This window comes from Pollachius pollachius (genome assembly GCF_949987615.1).
Source record: "Pollachius pollachius genome assembly, chromosome: 2".
Classification (NCBI taxonomy): domain Eukaryota; kingdom Metazoa; phylum Chordata; class Actinopteri; order Gadiformes; family Gadidae; genus Pollachius; species Pollachius pollachius.
Genome location: NC_136935.1, coordinates 35240781 through 35261592, shown reverse-complemented (window position 1 = coordinate 35261592; position 20812 = coordinate 35240781). Strand labels below are relative to the sequence as shown.

At 45.0% G+C, this 20812-nt stretch overlaps 1 pseudogene across 1 annotated transcript; it reads right to left on the bottom strand.

Moving 5' to 3' along the window:
• Positions 1 to 30: 30 nt before the first annotated feature.
• On the bottom strand, positions 31 to 20812 carry LOC307071913 (long-chain-fatty-acid--CoA ligase 1-like; annotated as a pseudogene). The gene is made up of 21 exons (XR_013812793.1): positions 20674 to 20812; positions 13083 to 13290; positions 11879 to 11987; positions 11164 to 11228; positions 10932 to 11033; positions 10488 to 10587; positions 9103 to 9278; positions 8228 to 8260; positions 7948 to 7999; positions 7769 to 7842; positions 6810 to 6887; positions 5598 to 5732; positions 4949 to 5083; positions 4525 to 4620; positions 2786 to 2858; positions 2618 to 2706; positions 2129 to 2245; positions 1771 to 1914; positions 1399 to 1500; positions 1243 to 1314; positions 31 to 1144 (listed from the first exon to the last, which is right to left on the bottom strand). The product of XR_013812793.1 is annotated as a long-chain-fatty-acid--CoA ligase 1-like (transcript).

Sequence of the window (20812 nt, the reverse complement as noted above, 5' to 3'; positions counted from 1 at the left end):
GGCCTTTTAATAACAAACACGGAAAACAAGTTCCAGCCAATAGACATTTTAATTCAAATGAAAATAGACCATTATGAAATAATGACAGCATGGTTCTAGTGGTTTTATTGATCTCAGTTAATATTGATATTTAAAAAACAAAACAATTGGCAACGTCCTATGGCTGAAATGAATGCATGACATTATTTGGCTACAGACGCTAAGACTTCTGCCACATGTAACAGTTTAGTTTGACACTGAATCGTGATCGCCCTATAGCCTGACCTCAAAGGGCACAGTCGCCCGGCTGTTTTCTTTCATACACTTGAAGGGAACAAATTATGTCAATGGTCGCACCTTTTCTGGGAAGTTTTTGTGGAAACAGGATTTCATGTTGCTGATGGAGATTGTTTCCACAACTGGTTTATGAAGCAGTGGTCTCTTGCGCCGGTAAACAGCCAAGGTAGACGTTTCCTTTTAGTCACTGTGAACTCAGAGAATGCAGGGAATAACTATAGTGCCGCTCATCAAACCCTTTACAAATACTTGTTTTCTTCTACATATATTATTTACAAGTTCTATGACAACTTTAAATATCAACTCAAAATATTAAATATGACGCGCCACCTTTTAACCACCATTTTCTGAAAATAAAAAGGTTCATAGCAACTTCCTGGTTGTTGACAAAGATCCTTGTTCCGTCCTGATGTGGAGAGGTGGGACAGTTCATGGACGTGTAAGGTTCAGTTAAGGCACAGATGTGGCACAATTCAATTTTAATTAATGTCCTACAGTATTAATTCAAGGCCGTAATGTCTGACTTTCTACTTTAGTTGACCTATTATCCGCTCTGCTGCAATATGTTAAAAATAGGATCCTCTTTGCAGAGGGATCCAGTTAATAGGAGAATGATGAACAACCATATTTACGCGAGGGTCCTTCCATTGACATCTATTTGGTTCAGGCAATAGGTGCTAAATGATTGTCTCTCTTTGCTGCTGCTCTTCTGAAATGGGAGCGGCCTTTACATCTTCACGCTGGCGTAGAGCGCGTCGATCTGCTCCCTGAACTGACGCAGGAGCTCAAAGCGCTTGGCCTTCAGGGTGGGCGTCAGCAAGCCGTTCTGCACCGTGAACATCTCCGGGTGCAGCAGGATTTCTCTCACCTGCACAGAGTGTGTGGACACGACCATGAGGCTACACCGGCCAACGCCTATAGCATGACTATGAGTGACCATCGGTTGGTTTGAGCATTAATGATTACCTGTTCAAAGGACTTCAGCCCTCCCTCCTTCCCCAGCATCACCATGTCCTCCAGGATGGCTTTCTTAATCTCCTAACATCGGGAAAAGGTATGTTAGAATCCAGGGTGATGTCCAGCCAGCTCTCGTGGCTGATGAACAGAGGGAGGTAAACCGACCTTGTTCTGGCAGAGTTCTGTGTAGGAGCCTTCGATGCCTCGCTGCTGGGCCCAGCTTGGTAACAGTTCAGGATCCAGCACCACTATGGCCACCAGGAAAGCCTGGACACACCACACAAGATTTAAATAAAGGATCATATACCCCTCACGCTCTGTCTATATACCCCTCACAAATCCTACGTACCCCACCAAAAAAAAAACATATACCCCCCACACATTATATATACCCCTCACACATATATACCCCTCAAACATTTACACCCCTCCGGCATTCTCACACATATCTCATTAAAATCCCACTCATTTCTAGATACTGATAGAGTGGATACAGTATATAATGCATCATCTGGGTAATGCTGAGGTAGGGCCCACCTGTAAGCTGTCTCCATGGACAAAGATCTGGGCCACAGGCCCACAGCTGTTGTAGATGTTCTCTATCTTCTCGGGGGAGATGTATTCTCCTTGGGCGAGCTTAAACAGGTTCTTCTTCCGGTCGATGAGCTTCAAGGTCCCGTTCTGTGAACACCGGAGACGGACACGTTGAGACTGGGTTCGACACAAATACAATTTCACTTGCAGTAAATCCTTTAGTGTTTCCCTGCCATCCCATAATGAAACAAGGGTTGTGGTGTTCAGCTCCCACCCGAGGGGTTTAATCACGGGCAGTGGGAGCACCTTCCGTTGGTTATGGGGGCAGTGAGTGAGACACTCGGTGATGGTGTTTGCTCACCGGCAGCCATTTCCCGATGTCCCCCATGTGGAGCCAGCCGTCCTCGTCCAGAGCTTCTGCCGTCCTCTCAGGGTCATTCAGGTACCCTCGGAATACGTTTGGTCCTTTAACACACACCTAGGGTAGAGAGGGACAGCTTAAGACACATCTAGTGGGGAGAAGGACAGCTTAACACACACCTAGGATAAAGAGGACGGTTCATAGTTCAGATGCGGTTATTTTCTTTTCACTGTTTGACTTGCAAACAAATCACCCAATATGGTGAAATTGCGCGGCGCAACATTGTATCTAGTAGATACAATGTTGCGCCGCGCAGCAGCCGGCACAAATGGGTTAAAGCGCCATACAGTGTCTCCTGATTGGCTCCCACTCAGCGAGACCATAGAGTCTCACACCACTGATCTTCCGGCGCACGTCTCCAGGGTGCCCCAGGGTACACTGGGTTCACTGGGTACACTGGGTGGCTCCGGGTTCTCACTGGGTTCTTACCTCGCCCTCCCCGTTGGCCGCCAGGTAGTTCATGTCAGGGACGTCCACCAGCTTGACCAGGTTGCAGGGCAGAGGGGGCCCGACGTGTCCTGGGGGGCGGGAGGTGTGAGGAGCCATTCTCCCATGGTTCTCCGTTACTAATCATTGATGTGTCTGGGAGCTGCTTACCTGCGGAGAAGTCCCCGGGGAGCGTCATGGAGCAGCCGGCAGTGCACTCAGTCTGGCCGTATCCTTCATAAAACTGCAAGACAAGCTCATGTTAGTGCTGCAATTCATGACGATATCCATTGGCAATTTTCACTTTTGCTGCCGTCTATAAAATAAACATGTCAAATGCCCGTCTCAAGTTGCCATATTTGAATGCAAATTTAAATTGAATTTGCTTTTTTCATAATATTCTTGAAGCATTCAAGAATATTATGAAAAACACATTCTTGAAAATTATTGCTAACACCCTCTATGGTCGTGAGGGGTGTGCGTGTACAGTAGAGGGACCGAGGGGTGTGTACAGTAGAAGAGGTGAGGGGTGTGTACAGTAGAAGGAGTGAGGGGTGTGTACAGTAGAAGAGGTGAGGGGTGTGTACAGTAGAAGAGGTGAGGGGTGTGTACAGTAGAAGAGGTGAGGGGTGTGTACAGTAGAGGGACCGAGGGGTGTGTACAGTAGAGGGACCGAGGGGTGTGTACAGTAGAAGAGGTGAGGGGTGTGTACAGTAGAAGAGGTGAGGGGTGTGTACAGTAGAAGAGGTGAGGGGTGTTTACAGTAGAAGGAGTGAGGGGTGTGTACAGTAGAAGAGGTGAGGGGTGTGTGTACAGTAGAAGAGGTGAGGGGTGTGTACAGTAGAAGAGGTGAGGGGTGTGTACAGTAGAAGAGGTGAGGGGTGTGTACAGTAGAAGGAGTGAGGGGTGTGTACAGTAGAAGAGGTGAGGGGTGTGTACAGTAGAAGAGGTGAGGGGTGTGTACAGTAGAGGGAGTGAGGGGTGTGTACAGTAGAGGGACCGAGTGGTGTGTACAGTAGAAGAGGTGAGGGGTGTGTGTACAGTAGAAGAGGTGAGGGGTGTGTACAGTAGAAGGAGTGAGGGGTGTGTACAGTAGAAGAGGTGAGGGGTGTGTACAGTAGAAGAGGTGAGGGGTGTGTACAGTAGAAGGAGTGAGGGGTGTGTACAGTAGAGGGACCGAGGGGTGTGTACAGTAGAAGAGGTGAGGGGTGTGTACAGTAGAAGGAGTGAGGGGTGTGTACAGTAGAAGGAGTGAGGGGTGTGTACAGTAGAAGGAGTGAGGGGTGTGTACAGTAGAAGAGGTGAGGGGTGTGTACAGTAGAAGAGGTGAGGGGTGTGTACAGTAGAAGAGGTGAGGGGTGTGTACAGTAGAGGGAGTGAGGGGTGTGTACAGTAGAGGGACCGAGTGGTGTGTACAGTAGAAGAGGTGAGGGGTGTGTGTACAGTAGAAGAGGTGAGGGGTGTGTACAGTAGAAGGAGTGAGGGGTGTGTACAGTAGAAGAGGTGAGGGGTGTGTACAGTAGAAGAGGTGAGGGGTGTGTACAGTAGAAGGAGTGAGGGGTGTGTACAGTAGAGGGACCGAGGGGTGTGTACAGTAGAAGAGGTGAGGGGTGTGTACAGTAGAAGGAGTGAGGGGTGTGTACAGTAGAAGGAGTGAGGGGTGTGTACAGTAGAAGGAGTGAGGGGTGTGTACAGTAGAAGAGGTGAGGGGTGTGTACAGTAGAAGAGGTGAGGGGTGTGTACAGTAGAAGAGGTGAGGGGTGTGTACAGTAGAAGGAGTGAGGGGTGTGTACAGTAGAAGAGGTGAGGGGTGTGTACAGTAGAAGAGGTGAGGGGTGTGTACAGTAGAAGAGGTGAGGGGTGTGTACAGTAGAAGAGGTGAGGGGTGTGTGTACAGTAGAGGGACTGACCTGGCAGCTGATGGCCGTGCGGAGGAATGTCAGGACCGCTGGGGAGACTGGAGCAGCCCCAGTTATCATCAGCCGCACCCGCCCACCCAGTCCGCTCTGGAGGCAGAACCAAGCGCGCGCACACGCACACACACACGCACACGCACACGCACACACACACACACACACACAATAATGGACACCTCTTTCTTTACACTGAAGAGGCGTGGTGCCATTTATTGGATGGATTTTGCTTCTATTCAGCTTTGAACTTTCACAGAGAATTAGAAATCGTTCTTGATCAATTAAAATGAACAAACTTAAACTTACGATAACATACGATGATGGACTTTATTGATCCCAGGAGGTACATTTAGGTGAAAACAATAAAACGACCAAATCCTCCATCAAAACATCTCAGACATGACAGAACTTGTATTCTCACCTGGATCTTCTTGAAGATGAATTTGTCCCACATGCTGTCCTTCCTCACCACACCACTTTTAAACTCCGCCATCTTCCTCCTGGACGCAAAGTCCAGCAGCCATCGTTTCAACGGAGACCCGGCCATACCAAATATCTGTGGACACAAAGTTTTATACATAAACATTTAACACGTTTTTAAATGTTACGTCTGTAAACTGAGAGGGAAAGAGTCAAATGTATTGCATGTGTAAAGCATGCATGTCAACAAAGTGGATCAGATTGAATTTAGTAATATTTCAGAGTATATTACATTGAAGTATGAGGTGAGTGACTGGTGGTTAATAACGATCTGATCAAGCTTCAACAGTGATATGAGATAGTGATGACATTGTAGTGACTGAGGACATTCAGCCATTATCATCACAGACACAACTAGATACTAATATAATCGCACACTTCCTGTTCCTCTGACCTTATCGAACATGATACTAATATAATCGCACACTTCCTGTTCCTCTGACCTTATCGAACATGATACTAATATAATCCCACACTTCCTCTTCTTCTGACTTTATCGAACAATATACTAATATAATCCCACACTTCCTGTTCCTCTGACTTTATCGAACATGATACTAATATAATCCCACACTTCCTGTTCCTCTGACCTTATCGAACATGCGGTTGAGAAGACGCGGAACAGCTGGGAAGACCGTTGGTCTCAGCATCTTCATGTCGTCCATCAGCAGACGGATGTCCCCCTGGAAGAAGCCGATGCGGCCCCCGTTGATGAGGACGACCCCCTGGATCACAAGGCAAGACACGTTACACACCGACGCAGTAACACACAGCGCCACTAAGGGGTGCTGCTTTGCAAGGATGAATCCAACGTCTCAACTCAAAGCAAATGCATTTTTTTTAAGAATTCCTAGACTTTGGTAAAACAATTTATAAAAGGTGAAAAAACGTATTTAAAACATCTTGAATTGTTAGTCATGGCTTTTGTTTGAATTTATTTTAGTCATCAACTAATAACAGAACAGTAAATATTTTTTTTTAAACAAAATATATTAAAGACAAATCAAACAGGAATGTATTCACTGACAATCTCAAAAAGTCGTTATTGCTTTGGCAAAATGTATTCACAGGTTTTACTCCTAAATAAGGATTAAACTGTGGTTAACAGTGCACCGGTCATACAAACGCCAGCTCCAAATGTTTAGTGAAGCAGAAAAACATGAAACATGATATGGTATGATATAATATTATCTAACATGATATGCATATCATATTGGGCGAAAGTTGAAAGACAAATGGGTCGACTGTCCCGACTGCTAAGAGCATGGCGTTAACTCATGGTGACAGGATTAGGGGTTGTATAGACACTGGGAGATACCCATGCTAACATGCAAAATGTAGTCAAGTAGAATGCTCTGCATAAAATCATCTATATTTGATATGCATACACCTGGGGACATTTCCAGAACACATTTATTCACCTCCTGGAACGTCCCCAAAGGCATAACTAGTAATGAGTAACACAAACAAGAGTTGAGAGCAAGCGGTAAACAGCTAGAGATTAATACGTTTCATCTCTAGCTGATGATCAAACATATTGTAAGTATCAGAATACTTTTCTGTCTGTCGAGTTGATGTCACTGTTTTATTTACTTTTCATTAAAACATGCATTTAAATGAGGCAAATACACATATCCAATTTGTTTTACTTTTGCCTGTGAAAGATTTCTTCATCCTCTGCCAATAATTCATATAAATATCAAACTATTGGAATAAAGTTGGTGGCACCAATTCAACAATCCTGAGTAGATGTTAAAACCACAACAATCTGAACAATGAAACGGGTGTATGCATCTACATACCGCGACCACTCTCTCAAACATGTGTGCTAGCGGGAGGAAGGACATGTGAACATCATGGGCGGTCAGCTTGCAATGTACCTGTGAAGCACATGGCAAACACATGCAAACACATGCAAACACACACACACACACACACGCACGCACACGCACACACACACGCACACACACACACACACGCAAACACATGCAAACACACACACACACATGCAAACACACACAGACACAAACATCAATAAAGGCATACCTCCACCACCCTCTCAAACATGTGGGCCAGAGGAAGAAAGGAGATGTGTACATCTTTAGTGCAGAGCTTCAGGACTTTCTGAGGCCCAGACATGGAGATGAGACATGAAGGTCAGATCACAGAGAAGAGGAAAGGCACAGGAAGAAGGAGAAAGAGAGTGTGAACTAAGATAGCACAGTTCAAAAGGAATGTTAGAAAGCGTCCCTGTTAATTAACTTTGGAGCTTGGTTAAAACCAAAATGGAGATCTGAAACCAATACTTTGGAAGGACAACAGGATTGAAAGACGTAAAAAAACAACCAAAAACAGAGGGATTCATCGATACACCTACAGAATTTCTTAAAAACTATCTTTTAGTCTCAAAGTCCTATCCGTGCAAACAATTTGCAGGTATCTGTTGTCCGTCAATTTAAAGTCTGTAAATGGCTAACCCAGTGTAGGCAATAGCCTAACCCGTTGTTGAGCTAGCATCATTTTTACATGGAAGGAAAAGGGAAAGGATTGTTCAGAAAAGCTGAAGACTTCGAGGTCTTGCAGGAAGCAGGATGGATTTCTTGTTGACTGCATGTTTTTAAAGTTAACAGATCCAACACCCCCACAACACCCCCTGATGTTGACTTTATTTATCTGTTCCAAAGAAACACACCGGAAGTTGTTGTGTGAGGTTTAAAGTTATCTTTACAATAATACACCACATCAATATTGACGTGTTTACCTCTGTTAGTTCTAGGAATGCTGCAGTGTTTGAGATGACATTCCCATGTGTTAGCATCGCACCCTTAGGGTTCCCTGGAAGAACATACAATCAGGATTAGATATCAATGGGCAGTACCACGTCATTTGAATGTGCTCACATGTACAGCGTCTGTGTTCTGGAGTCTATGGAGGGTTTACCTGTGGTCCCCGAGGTGAAGCACACTAGTGCCAGATCGTCTGCTTTTGGAGGCTGTGGCACATTGCAAACGGAAATTGAAGAGACAAATAGGAAACAATAACTAACCGTCACACAGAACTCAACCTAATGACTATCAATCAATATCTTGGACGTCGTCATTTGGAATTAAATGGAAAAAGTGTGATTGCTTTAGTAGTGAGATAATGGAAGAGAGGAGGGTTGTGTTGAGGGTGAGCGTGGTGGTGGATGAGTTAACAATGTGCTTGTATGTTTACTCACTGCAGGCTTGGCGTAGTGGGCTTTTCCAAGATCCTTCAAACACAAAAATGGACAGTTATGAGCAGAGGTCGATCTTAAGGATCTTTAACATTTCAACCATCCCGGCTGAAATGCGTTAAAATTCCATTATCGTTGTAGCTTATTCATGTCAAGTGAATCTGTGAGTAGCCATATTTTTAATCAATTAATTATATTTGGTGAGTTTATATCATAACAAGTGCAAACTAGTGGGCACCTTAGAAAAGGTCAGGTCCCAGAGGTGACATTTTTGTGTGTTCTGCATGAGTCATGTTTTACTTCACTTGTGCAGAACTAATACTCTGTCTTGTGTCATCATTCTGATTACTTCCGATTTCAAATTCAACTTTAACTCCATTTACAATCTTGAGGAGCCTACTGGTTCTAAGGGTAAGGGATCCCGAGAAAAGGCTGGGCTGGCTGGGGAATGAAATACATCAGTGTTACCAAGACTTCAAATCCATAACTACGCCATTGCTAACAATTTGTCTTTCACTCATCGGCCTATGCTTAGCTTAGCGATAAAGCTAACGAATTATAGCCGATAAGCTGTGGTGAGTGGAGTTCCACAGAACCAAGAGAAAGCAATGCATGTGCTCTCTGCCTCACATATCGGGCGGCCGCTGTCTGTTAACACTTGCCGTGTTGCCATCGGAGTCGGAGTCGCGTCAACCGATTGTTTTTGTGTACCTTTAGAGGGAGGGTCCCGAAGCCAAGCACTATTAGCCTGCCACTGCTTAAGCGATGACCATTATCAGCCACTTCCTATTTCTACATAATAGACCCCCTTATACTCTTCTCTGGCTGTGGAGGTAGCGGAGGCTGAGAGGTGCGGAGGCTCGTTCTTCTTCTCTCACCTCTATGTGTGCGAGGCTGAGGATCTGGATGCCGCAGGTCATCCCCTGGGCCACCAGCTCACTGTCCACGGGCTCCATGACCACCAGGGTCTTCACCGAGTGCTGCTTCTCCGCCACGCAGCCCAGGATCAGCCTCACCTTGTCGGGCACGTCGCAGAACACCGTGGAGATGGAGGCTGGGAGACACGAGACCACCCAAGATAAGCTCACGGCGGGGTGATGGTTGACCCCGTGTTTCGGCTGGCATTCTTGCACAGAGATGTTTTGGGGCTGAGGGTTCTAGTAAAAGGAGCGGCGCCTGTCATCCCCATGGCGACGACCCACGCCACCTTTGTGCTACTTTTTTTTTTTAATACCGTCGTTGTGTAGGAGTGTTACCATGCGGTATACGAAATCCACACAACCCTTGCCGCTATGCTATGCTTGTCCGAGAAGGTTGACCCTCTCTCGGACACGGCCGTGAAGTTAAACCGCGCGCTGCCTGGACTGTGGCCCCCCCCCCCCCCCCCACGCACACACACCATAATGCTCATGCTCCTATTGTGCCTTGGAAAAGGCACGATAGGAGCACAACAAGTTCACAGAACGAGTTGACGTGATTGCAGTTGCAGTAGTAGTTTGAAATTAGAAGACAAATTACCACATTTAAAACATTAGTTTTTTTTACGGTTTTGGGTTCTCTAACTCTTCAAGTAAAGGCACAGCATGTGACTGATAGGAAGTGGCCTTTAAATGTGCCATGGAATAAATACATGTATAATCAAAAAAGAAAAATATATCTTATTTTTAATGAAAACCTATTTTAATCTATCTATCTATCTATCTATCTATCTATCTATACAGCGTCAGCATTGTGTTCCTAGGGTGTTGAAGTGGTGAAGCCCAACCTCGGGTTGAAGCTCCTCAGATTTTCCAACTTGGGGCAGCGCTCAGAGTTCAAGCAATTTTAACCTTGTTCTCAAACTTCTTGAACTCGTCCATTCAGACCTCAGCTTTGTTTGAGGTTATAAAAGCCAACAGAATCGACATGCCCAAAGCATTCATCATTTCTAAACCTAATTCCATTAGGTGTTAAAACTCCCATTTGTTAGCTGGACTCTGATTATGTGGGGACCGGTTAAAACGGTGGTGCGGTGCATTGATGGATGACGTTAGTTTTTTTTTCGTCGGTCCAAAACAAAAACCGCTGCGATCATAAAACCCAACCACTGGCTGGTGACACCATGGCCGTACAACTAGTGGGCCCCGTAGACAAGCTCAGCCACAGAGGGGACATTTTAGTGTGTTCTGCATGTGACATGGTTTACGTCACTACCGCAGATCTAGGATCAGTCACGATCCTGTGTCAGCCACAGGACGTGACACCACGGCCGGTGCGTGCACACCTTGGTCGATGATGTAGTCGATGGCGTCCGTGCCCAGGGTGTCATAGAGCGGGACAGCCACCAGGGAGTACGTGTAGCACGCCAGCTCAGTGATGGTCCACTGGAAGGAAAACACACAGGGCATGGTGAGACCCCGGCGTGGCTGGTGTGAACTGAAGGCTTCAAGATAAATAAAGAGCAGAGTTTTGAGAAACGGAGAGTCTCCATTTCTCAAAATTCTGCTCTTTATTATTCAGCTCAAAATGCGTCTAGTGTATTTTCGGAGAGCTCTGCTTCCAGATAATATAATAGATGCATTTTCCTGGCAAATGCAACAGCGAAACATTAAACCTTGATGTGCTGATTCAAAGACTGCAGTTTGAACAACGGTAGACTGATAAAGAGGGTTGCGATGAAAGGACAGCACAGCCCTGAGGTTTAAGGAAAACCAAGTGTCAGCCTTACCTCCGGCCTGTTCTGGGAGAATATTCCAATGTGTTTGTCTCCGTCTGGAGTGTGACCTTGGTGTAAGAGCGCCGAGCCGATGTGTTCTGCTCGACTCACCACCTGGGTTTGTACAAAATCAAAAGTTACTATTGTTGGTACTGCTGTTACTACAACTGCTGCCATTATTGATGTTAGAATATTGAAAGAATGTCTTGAGCAAGAGTCTTCTTCTGCTTCTGACGCGCCTCACCTCGCTGTAGGTCTGCCATTCATAAGGCTGGTTGGGCTTCCTAGACCCTAGACACGGTCCATCATCTGTCAGGAGACCACAGAAAATCTTTAGAAAAGAATGCCAAATTGACCCTGTAGCACGTGGGTTAAATTCCCACTGGGAACGCCCATAATACAAAACACACAGTATACGCATCTACCCAATACATTGTAACAAGCTTTGGATGCAAATAGACACCCAAATGGCAGACTAGGAAATATGCGTTATCAGGGCTTGAAGCCAAATTGCTGCCACGCATCAGGCGAGTAGCTGTCCTCCCAGCCGGCTCGGCCTTCTGCTAGGGATCCCAAAAAAGCCTGAGGTCCATTCTCCACTGAGGATACTCATTGTCCCAGCAGGACTGTTGTTTGTAAATCTAATCAGCATACAAAAGGGGTTTTGTAAATGTGAACAAAAGTTTTTCTAGAAAATGGGAGTATTTCATTATAGTAAAGCTCAGCGCCACTATATTCGCAAACTAAAATGAATAAAACTCTGCTGAAAGACGTGCCACGTCAATTTAAAAGCTACTACTCTGACTGAAGACAGTGGTTAGGTCGTCACCCTGTAACTTGTATAAAACCCAGAAAATGTCTCCTCTGGGAGCGAACCGTTTACACATTCTATGGCGCTCAGTCGTTGCATTGCATTGCGGTTTCCCCCAGCAACCTCGTCGAAAGCAGAGGGAACTCACTGGACACCCGCAGGCCTCGGAGGAACAGCTCGTAGAGGGTCAGGGCGTCGTCATAGAAGTGAGTCAGCAGCTGGTCGCTGTGGGCCAGCCTCCGGGCCCCCTCGGTACCCTGCAGGGACAGGGCAACACGGTGAAGTCTCTGCTTCTGGTTCACCCCAACCGTTTGGTCTTCCTACGAGGTTAGAAGCTTGTGCAATTCAAATCTGAATCGTACCTCTTAATGGCGAGAAGCCCGTTTATTTTTTTTTAAAGGTTTACTTTTGCTTTTTCATGCTTTGTGATAGAGTTAGATAGACAGGAAGGTAATGGAGACAGAGGGGAGGACACGCAGCAAAGGACCACAGGCAGGACTCAAACCTGGGTCGCTGCGAACAGGACTAAGCCATAATGGTACGCTCTCTACCCGGTGGGCCACCGGGGCACCCCCAAAGCCCATTTAAGGTAATCTTCTGTATGAAGCTGATCCTTTAAATCAGTTCCATCATTATTGGGAGCCATCTATTAACTTTCCCAATCCACGTCTCTGGTTCTCAGTACAGTACAGAGGATGGGGCCACGCAACAATCATACGTTTCAACATTATGGAACAGCATGTTACTACACAGTGGAGTCACGGTTAGTGATAAGGTTTCGGTAGGTTTGGAGTAAAGTACAGTTCTAGGTGTGATCATGTGACCCAACGGTAGGTTTGGAGTGCAGTTCTAGGTGTGATCATGTGACCCAATGGTAGGTTTGGAGAAGAGTGTGATAATGTGACCTAACTGTAGGTTTAAGTACAGTACAGTGATCATGTCACGATACTGTAGGCTTGGAGTACAGTACAGTATGGGGTGTGATCCTGTGACCCAATTGTAGGTTTAGGGTACAGTTCTAAGTGTGATCATGTGACCTAACTGTCGGTTTAAGTACAGTTGTGGGGTATGATCATGTGACCTAACTGTAGGTCTAAGTACAGTTCTAGGTGTGATCATGTGACCTAACTATCGGTTTAAGTACAGCTCTAGGTGTGATCATGTGACCTTACTGTCAGTTCGGAGTGGCGTGTCATCATGATGACCTAACAGTCAGTAAGGAGTGTGCGTGAGATCATGATGACCTGTCAGTAAGGAGTGTGATCATGATGACCTCACTGTCAGTAAGGAGTGTGCGTGTGATCATGTGACCTACCGGTAGGTTTGGGGTGACGTGTGATCTTGTGACCTACCGGTACTTCCACGGACTGCATGGCGAGGTCGCAGCGGGCGGGGATGGCCCGGGGCCGTGTGGCGTACCAGTAGGTGCTGAGGGCGGCGAAGGCGCTCATGCCCATGAGCACGTTGGTAGGCACGCCGCGCACGTACTGCCGCAGGTCCTCCAGCTCGGGAGTCCACAGCTGCCTTAGCACACCCGGAATCTCCATGGCAACGTATTTACTGCGGGCGGGGGGGGGGGGGGGGGGGTTTGAGTCTGTTTCATTCATGCTTTTCTGTGTTTACGTGACCCCCTTCCATAGTCTCATGTGTGATGGAATGTGATGGGCCGCCAAAAATACTGCAAAGTTGAACAAGCTGAACAGACGGAGATTTAAATTATGAATTTGCATGGAGACGAAACATGCACTTTTTTTTTCTTACAAACATTTGCATTTCTAGGAGGAAGCTAACCCAAACATTTTGAGCACACAGCTCTACTTCCCAATAATGTTAAGGATGGTTCAAGCTACGGAAAGATTTGTATTAGTGTTGCATGAGCATTGTAAGTGTTGAATTTATGTGTTCATTTTGTATGTATTGTATTAATATTCCAAATACTGCAGTGTATGACTACTGCAAGTATTGTATTTATATTGTAACTATTTTATTAGTATTGTGTATATAGTTTAAGTACTTTATTAGTGTTTTACTACTGTTAGTCTGGTATTCAAAGAATTGAGTTGACACGTATTTCTTGCATGGATTCATCTACGTGTCTGTGTTGGATTTAAATGAATCCTCAAAAGATAAAGCATTTAAAAAGTTTTTAAATTGACTGAAACATCTGCAACTGGTGGCTAAATTTCTCGAACAGGCCTATTTTCCAACGCATTTCCTGATCAGACAAGCAGATGCTTGTGACTACTACTCAGTTTCTGTTATTACTTAAAAAACTCTTCCTGTCTCTGGCGAAAGCGCTATTTGCCAGACTAGGTGGGAGATGAAAGGGCTACAGCACAAAGCAGAGAATTAAAACAGGGATCAAAATTTTCAATGAAAATAAGAATACAATACAAACAAGATAGAGATAAATAGAATTACAATTTTAATAAGGGTAGTATGAATGCAAATGGAAAAAAATAAATGTCAACATCATACACTGGTAGACATACGATGTAGTACTTTGTAAAACACTAAAACAGCAGCATTACATCTGGTCCATTTCTCTTGTGACCAAACAAACGTTAAATTCCTTCTGCCATAGGTCACGGTAAACTGAGTGCTTATCAGTATACTCTAGAAGTAAACATTTAGATAAAAGAGCAAACAATCTACAGCTGATTTAAATTCTAAAGACAGCTTCCGACTTTGTTAACGAATAACCTTTCATTCATTATAACATCAATGACATTTATGATATACTCTTACCAGATAGTGGTTTCAATTCAAACCAGCTTGCCTGTGAAGTGATGTCCTTATTCAAAGTTGTGAATAAGTACTTCACATTGATGGGAAATGCATGGTTTGAGATCTAGCACCAATTCGTTGGGTCATCTGAGTTGACGGTCGGGTGAACAATTGACTTTTCACCTATTGCTATTTTAACCTCAGATCCTCTGATGTGTTCCAACTGGCTCAGAGCCACCTCCACATACTGTATCTCCTTGGGATTATTAGTACTCATAAATCGTAGCAACGAGAAGATGCCAATGGGCAAAAGTACAGTACAACAATTGAAATACTACATGGTATTTGACACAATGTCACAAGTATAAGTAATGGTACGGATATATCTCCATGTCCTAGACATGGAGATAGACACCTCCCCACACTTAAAACAGACTCTTGTAGGACAACATTAAATGCCGTGGTGTGTGTTTGTCTGCGGGTCTCATTCAAACATTTTCACGCCAGCATTTTCCAAGTTAAGACACGAGTAAGAACTTACAGTGAGTGAGGAAGCACGCCGGGCGCTGAAGAACCCAGGTGAACAAGCCGGTAGAGTTAGCGCTGTGTGTGTGTGTGTGAGGCAAGATCCTGCCTGCAGCAGTTCAACTGAACTTTAATAGTCCCCCTGAGCTGAGGTGTGTGAGTTTGTGTGTCTGCGTGGGACTACTATGAATAGCAGACCGCCTCCCACTGCAAACAGAGGCTGGGACGGGCCTGGACACCCCAGGCCCCCCTCTCACGGTGACATCACCACCATTAAAGACGCATAACCACAGTGGCCCCAACACACACACACACACACACACACAGGGGAACAACAGTGTTTCTTAGAGTCCCTCTGGCCGCGCAGGACACCACCACGTGCACACATCAGCTGTGCACTCTCCGCGGTTGGCTGCTGTCTGTCTGGGTGTGACTATGACTCTGTCTATCCGTCCGTCTGTGTGTTTGTGAAATGTGTTGGGTCTGTGTTTTTCTGATTGTGAAATCCATGTGCCATGGCTGAGTGAGGAGAACATTCACCAGGAATGTTAATTCAAGGTTACAATCGCCCCAACAGGTAATTTGTCGCCGCAATCTTAGCCGTTCTCGGGTTACAGAGATTCTAGTTCCACTCCTTAGTACCTGTGTTTTGTTTTTTTTTCCTACAGGATTTTCAGTTTACCCCTCAACAGGGAAACAGCTGCAATGTTTACACAACACAGCTGTTACACCCTACAACAAGATAGACAATACAATCCAACTGTAAAGTTATGTAACACACAACTCCCCCAGGGTACACACACACACACACACACACACACACACACACACACACACACACACACACACACACACACACACACACACACACACACACACACACACACACACACACACACACACAACTTCTGATAGATATACACACTAGGCAGCCGCTTCACCATTAAAGCGGTTTTGCGATGTGCCCCAGAGGCATAGTATAGAGAGATAAATAGTCTCTTTCTGTACGTGTGCCTCATTTATAAAACATATACAAATGTGATTGTGTTGACGTTCCAGGCCCAAGCATGTGAGTGACATGCCAGTGATGTCACATGGTGTTGCTCAGGCTTGTGGGTAGTTAACCCTAAACACTCCCCCCCCCCCCCACAACCAGACACCAATTTCCATACTTGGGCCGGAAGATTGAGAAACCAATAGCAGAGCACAACGTCTGGTCAGCCCACTCTGGCTCACCACACACTTCAGCACAGCAGAAGAAGGGGAAAAACCAATCCGGAAGGAGGAAGAGACCCAGCTGTCTAGATTACATACACACACACACACACACACACACACACACACACACACACACACACACAGAGGAACACTCCAGGAATACAGAGCAGCCACGCACACACACTGGCTTTTGAGGGAGTTGTAAGGTTAGGGTCTGAGTGAGAGAAGGAAGGAAAGCAAAGAGAAAGAAAGAAATGAAAAGGAGTACTGAATACAAAAGGCATTCATTCATTCATGCATCAGCGTAGTTAGTTATCTCTGAATCTCTTCAGTAGCCTAGGGTGACAAGACGTCCCTGTTGTCAGGGGACAGCCATTGTCCTGGTGTCCTATCCCCACCTGAAATTGTCCCCGTTTAATATATTTTCAATGTATAGCTTTCTGATGAGTATTAATTGTTTGTTGGTAATTAGTCTTGTGCCTATCTGAAAGGCTACGACGTGATCGCACTATGCAGTGATCCTTCTGACTTATTGATCGAGCCACCGCTTTGTGATGACAAAATGAGACAATACGAAACCAGCCAGCAAGATCCAGAAATAAAAGGTGGAACTGGACCTCCATGCGACCATGCTATGTGGTTCAGGTGGTGGAGGAGGAATGCATTAGTCATGTTCAACCACAATCACTGATTGCCGGTCGAGTGGTGTACCTCGGCATCGCTGATAGCTAATCTTTGGATTGAGCTCGGGCTGGATGAGTGATTTTCTGTGAATACAGTGTCTGTCAATACCTCCTAGATAATCAAACTGATTGACACACACATGCAACACAGGCCTTCTTTCCTCCAGAAGGATAAAGGTAGGCAGGCAATTATCAGTACTATCAGTACTATCAGTACTAGTTCTCCCTCCCAAAACATTTGACTAGCTCGCTAGCTTTAGCAATAGGTCTGCCTAGCCTTGCGGATGACTATGGTCATAGGCTGATAGGTAGACAGGCATGGCACCCAATCATTTAATTTTTCTGATACTAGCGCCCACACATACTGTTATTTCTTTGTTTTTTTGTCTGAGCATTTGATTTATCGATTGCTATTGGGATGTATAGAGAATGTCATAAATTGCCTACTCTAGCTTTAAAGAAATAAATGTGCTGAATTCTTGTACCAAGCCATGGAACAATAGGTCTGAAGGTCTGATCCCTATAGGCCTGAAAGTCTGATACCTATAGGCCTGAAAGAACAATAGGTGTCAAACATGCTTTTTTTCCCTCAATAATATTTAATTGTAGTTTTTAAAAATGGCTGTATTTGCTTAGGGCTATTACACTACTGCCTTGGGCTATTATGGTTAACTTTAGCATAATGTTTCACTAGTGAACCGGGTTAGTTATTAACATAGTCATTAGCTAACTACTAATATAATGCTGGGCTGTAATACCTTGCCCAGATTGGCCGAGCGGAAAGACTGGATCTCATTCCCTATATTGTGGATGGATCCAAGAAAAGCACAGTGTCTACTATTACCACCGTCAGTCTATCAATAAATACAGTGTGAGTCTGTGTGTGTGCGTGTGTAGAGGCTGGTGTTAGCTAAATAGAACAAAGGTCACCCATTCATTCATGCATCTAGCACATCAACCATTCATCCATTAATCGCTCCAATTATATAATACAATCACGCCATGCATAATGCAAAAGGCCTCCGGGCTGGCAGTCATGGCACACCGTATCGTAATTTGATGCTAGTTCTTATTAAAACATACTGCTTTATTTTGAAAGAAAGTATGTTGTGGACACCAACATGTTTCACCAGAGGTCCTGGCTATTTCAAAGCATTGTGATCCGATTTGAGTTTGCACTCAATTATGAATTATACTGCTGGTCATTTGCACAAACAGAAAGCTTTTTCTTCAGTTTCACATTAGATGTGAAACTGAAACATAGTAAAACTGAAAGTGTTTGCATTGCTTATAAATTATGTACTAGAAAGTGGTAAAACTAGAAAAGTGGAAACTTAACCTTGAAAAGCACACACACACACACACACACACACACACACACACACACACACACTTTAGGATTTCAGAAATATAGTGTCTCCTGCTCTTGGATGTGTGATTTGTCTGAAGTCCTGTTCCTGTGTGGGTGTAGTCACCCCTACCACAGGGCAAACTGAAACCATATTCCTCCTTCCATAATCATAAAAGGATCAAAACACCATATCCTCAGACAACCCTGCACACAGAGGGGACACTGAGGCCCTCACAGCTCTCCTGTAGTTACAGCGTTGTTTGCACAGGAAGATGAGCAATTGTTGGTAACACTTGTTGTGTGTCAACAGTTCAGCAGGAGATGAGTGCGTGTGATCACGTACATGGGGGTGGGTGGGGTGTTTGAGGCTGTGCCTTCCCTGCACCATGGATCTAGAGGCAGCTCTAGCAGGGCAGAGGTGAAACGCTTCTGTCGTGACACGTCTGACCTCCAGATAAGGTGATGAGTGGGAAATAACTGACGACCAAACAGGACCGTGGTGGGGGGGGGGGGGGGGGAGACGCCATCCAAAGACTTTGTTTCGTGTGAATGCTTACTTTTGGCATGTGGTGTATTTTTGTGCTCTTTTAAAGCGCAGTAAAGAAATAGTTTAATCTTAAAACTGCCAAATTTTACACATTATTCCACTGCTACTTAAGAAATCAATAATTTAACACGATACAACATACAACTGTTTTATTGATTTAAAAATGCCTTTTTTTTTTAGATACAAAGCTGTGCAAAGAGAACTGCATAGTAGTATTACCAGCTCCGCCCATAAATCAAACATTGACAGTTGTAGAGTCAAATATTGTATATTAATATTTGACTAATAAAAACAATAACGGCCCACCTTTCAACCGCTTTGTATCAACAAAGGTTGCATGGGGAAGGCCTGAAGCCAACATTCCTCTCTATCCAAGTACAGGAGAAGGGTAACGGACATCAAAACACACACACACACACACACACACACACACACACACACACACACACACACACACACACACACACTTTCCTAACATCATGAAGTGCAACTGAATACATACCAAGTTAACACATTCCTATCGTGGTATAATATACATATCCTTATGTCTCAAACATACCTTGGCTTCAGTACACACACAATACCATAATTCACCTACAGGCATCTCTTTAAGGTAGAGTCTCATGGTTTACATTCCTCTCAGTTCCTGCGGTTGTCAGCAACAACTGGGCAAGGTCCTGTACTACCAGGCACAGAAAGTGTTTCCAAATCCTGCAATGACGTCTTGTATTGCGTGAATGGGCCAAGGTCAGTTACTCAAAGACGTGTTGAGTCAACAATGACATTTGAGAGAAGTTTACCGTTGAGTTCAAAGAGTGCATTAAGTAGGCCTCCAGCATATATGTAGAACGTGTTTGTAAAACAAGTAACCGATCTACACAAGGTGACTCAGTGAAGGTTACAACACTTCATAGGAAACAGGTAGTATAGTAGGCTACTCTAAACCACCAACGACACAGAAAACAGTCGTGGTGTCAATGATTACAGGTAGAGGCAAGACGCAACACGCGAATGTTGGGGAGGTCGAGAAACCCACTTCTCAGTTGACATTCCTGGTGTGCGACTTTTTCTACAAACCCCTTCCAGTATTGACTACATGCCATAATAAACTTGAGTAAAAACCCGTCTGTTCAGCCCTACACTTTCATATTTCAGGCGTGGCACTAGCTCTGTCAACATTATTACACGCACAAACGCATAGTGTAATGGCTTCAACAAGTCGTGTATCATGTCGATGATCTCCATCTATCTGCTGCCAAGACTCCCACTTCCTGGTGTGTAGCGCACTAGGTATTTGCTCATCAAGTGTGTACACACACACACACACACACACACACACACACACACACACACACACACACACACACACACACACACACACACACAGCCTTCGCCAACAGGGGCTTGAAGTTGCACGGAGGAGACACTGCAAGTACTATGTCTGACAATAGCTGCGTCCTTTTCTCTTTAAACATGCAAAACAACAAATCTGAGAGGGTGGGTGGGTGGGAAACACTTCAAACCGGAATTGTCAAAAGTCCGATCAAACTCCTTATCGGTGAAGTTTTACGGGATAATCCGTGCGCGACTGAGGCATCGCCACACATTCCATCATCATGGTGAATAACGCAGTTATATGGAAAATGCGGTGATTAAAGTTAATGCACAAATTCAAACTCATTCAAATTCGCTTAAAGAAGAAAACGAGCAGGAAGTAAAACATTTTTGGAGAAAATTATCTTGGCACATCATCACATCATTCGGCTTGCAACGAACGAACCGTCCTGACACCTTAATCGTTTCTGCCGTCAGATGGATAGCAGACTTGTAAAATGTTTTAGCAACGGTGTCAGGACAACTGTAACGGAGAAAAGTGAAACGCATCGACCAACCTGTGGAAGGAGTTGCGACGACTTGCGCCCGTCTGAACGAGATGAGCTGCGGACTCTGCTGTGCTGAAGTAAAGGGACCCGTCAGCCAATCCGAGGCGTCCTGCGAGAAAACATCCTCGCCGGCGCCTCCGTCGCTCAT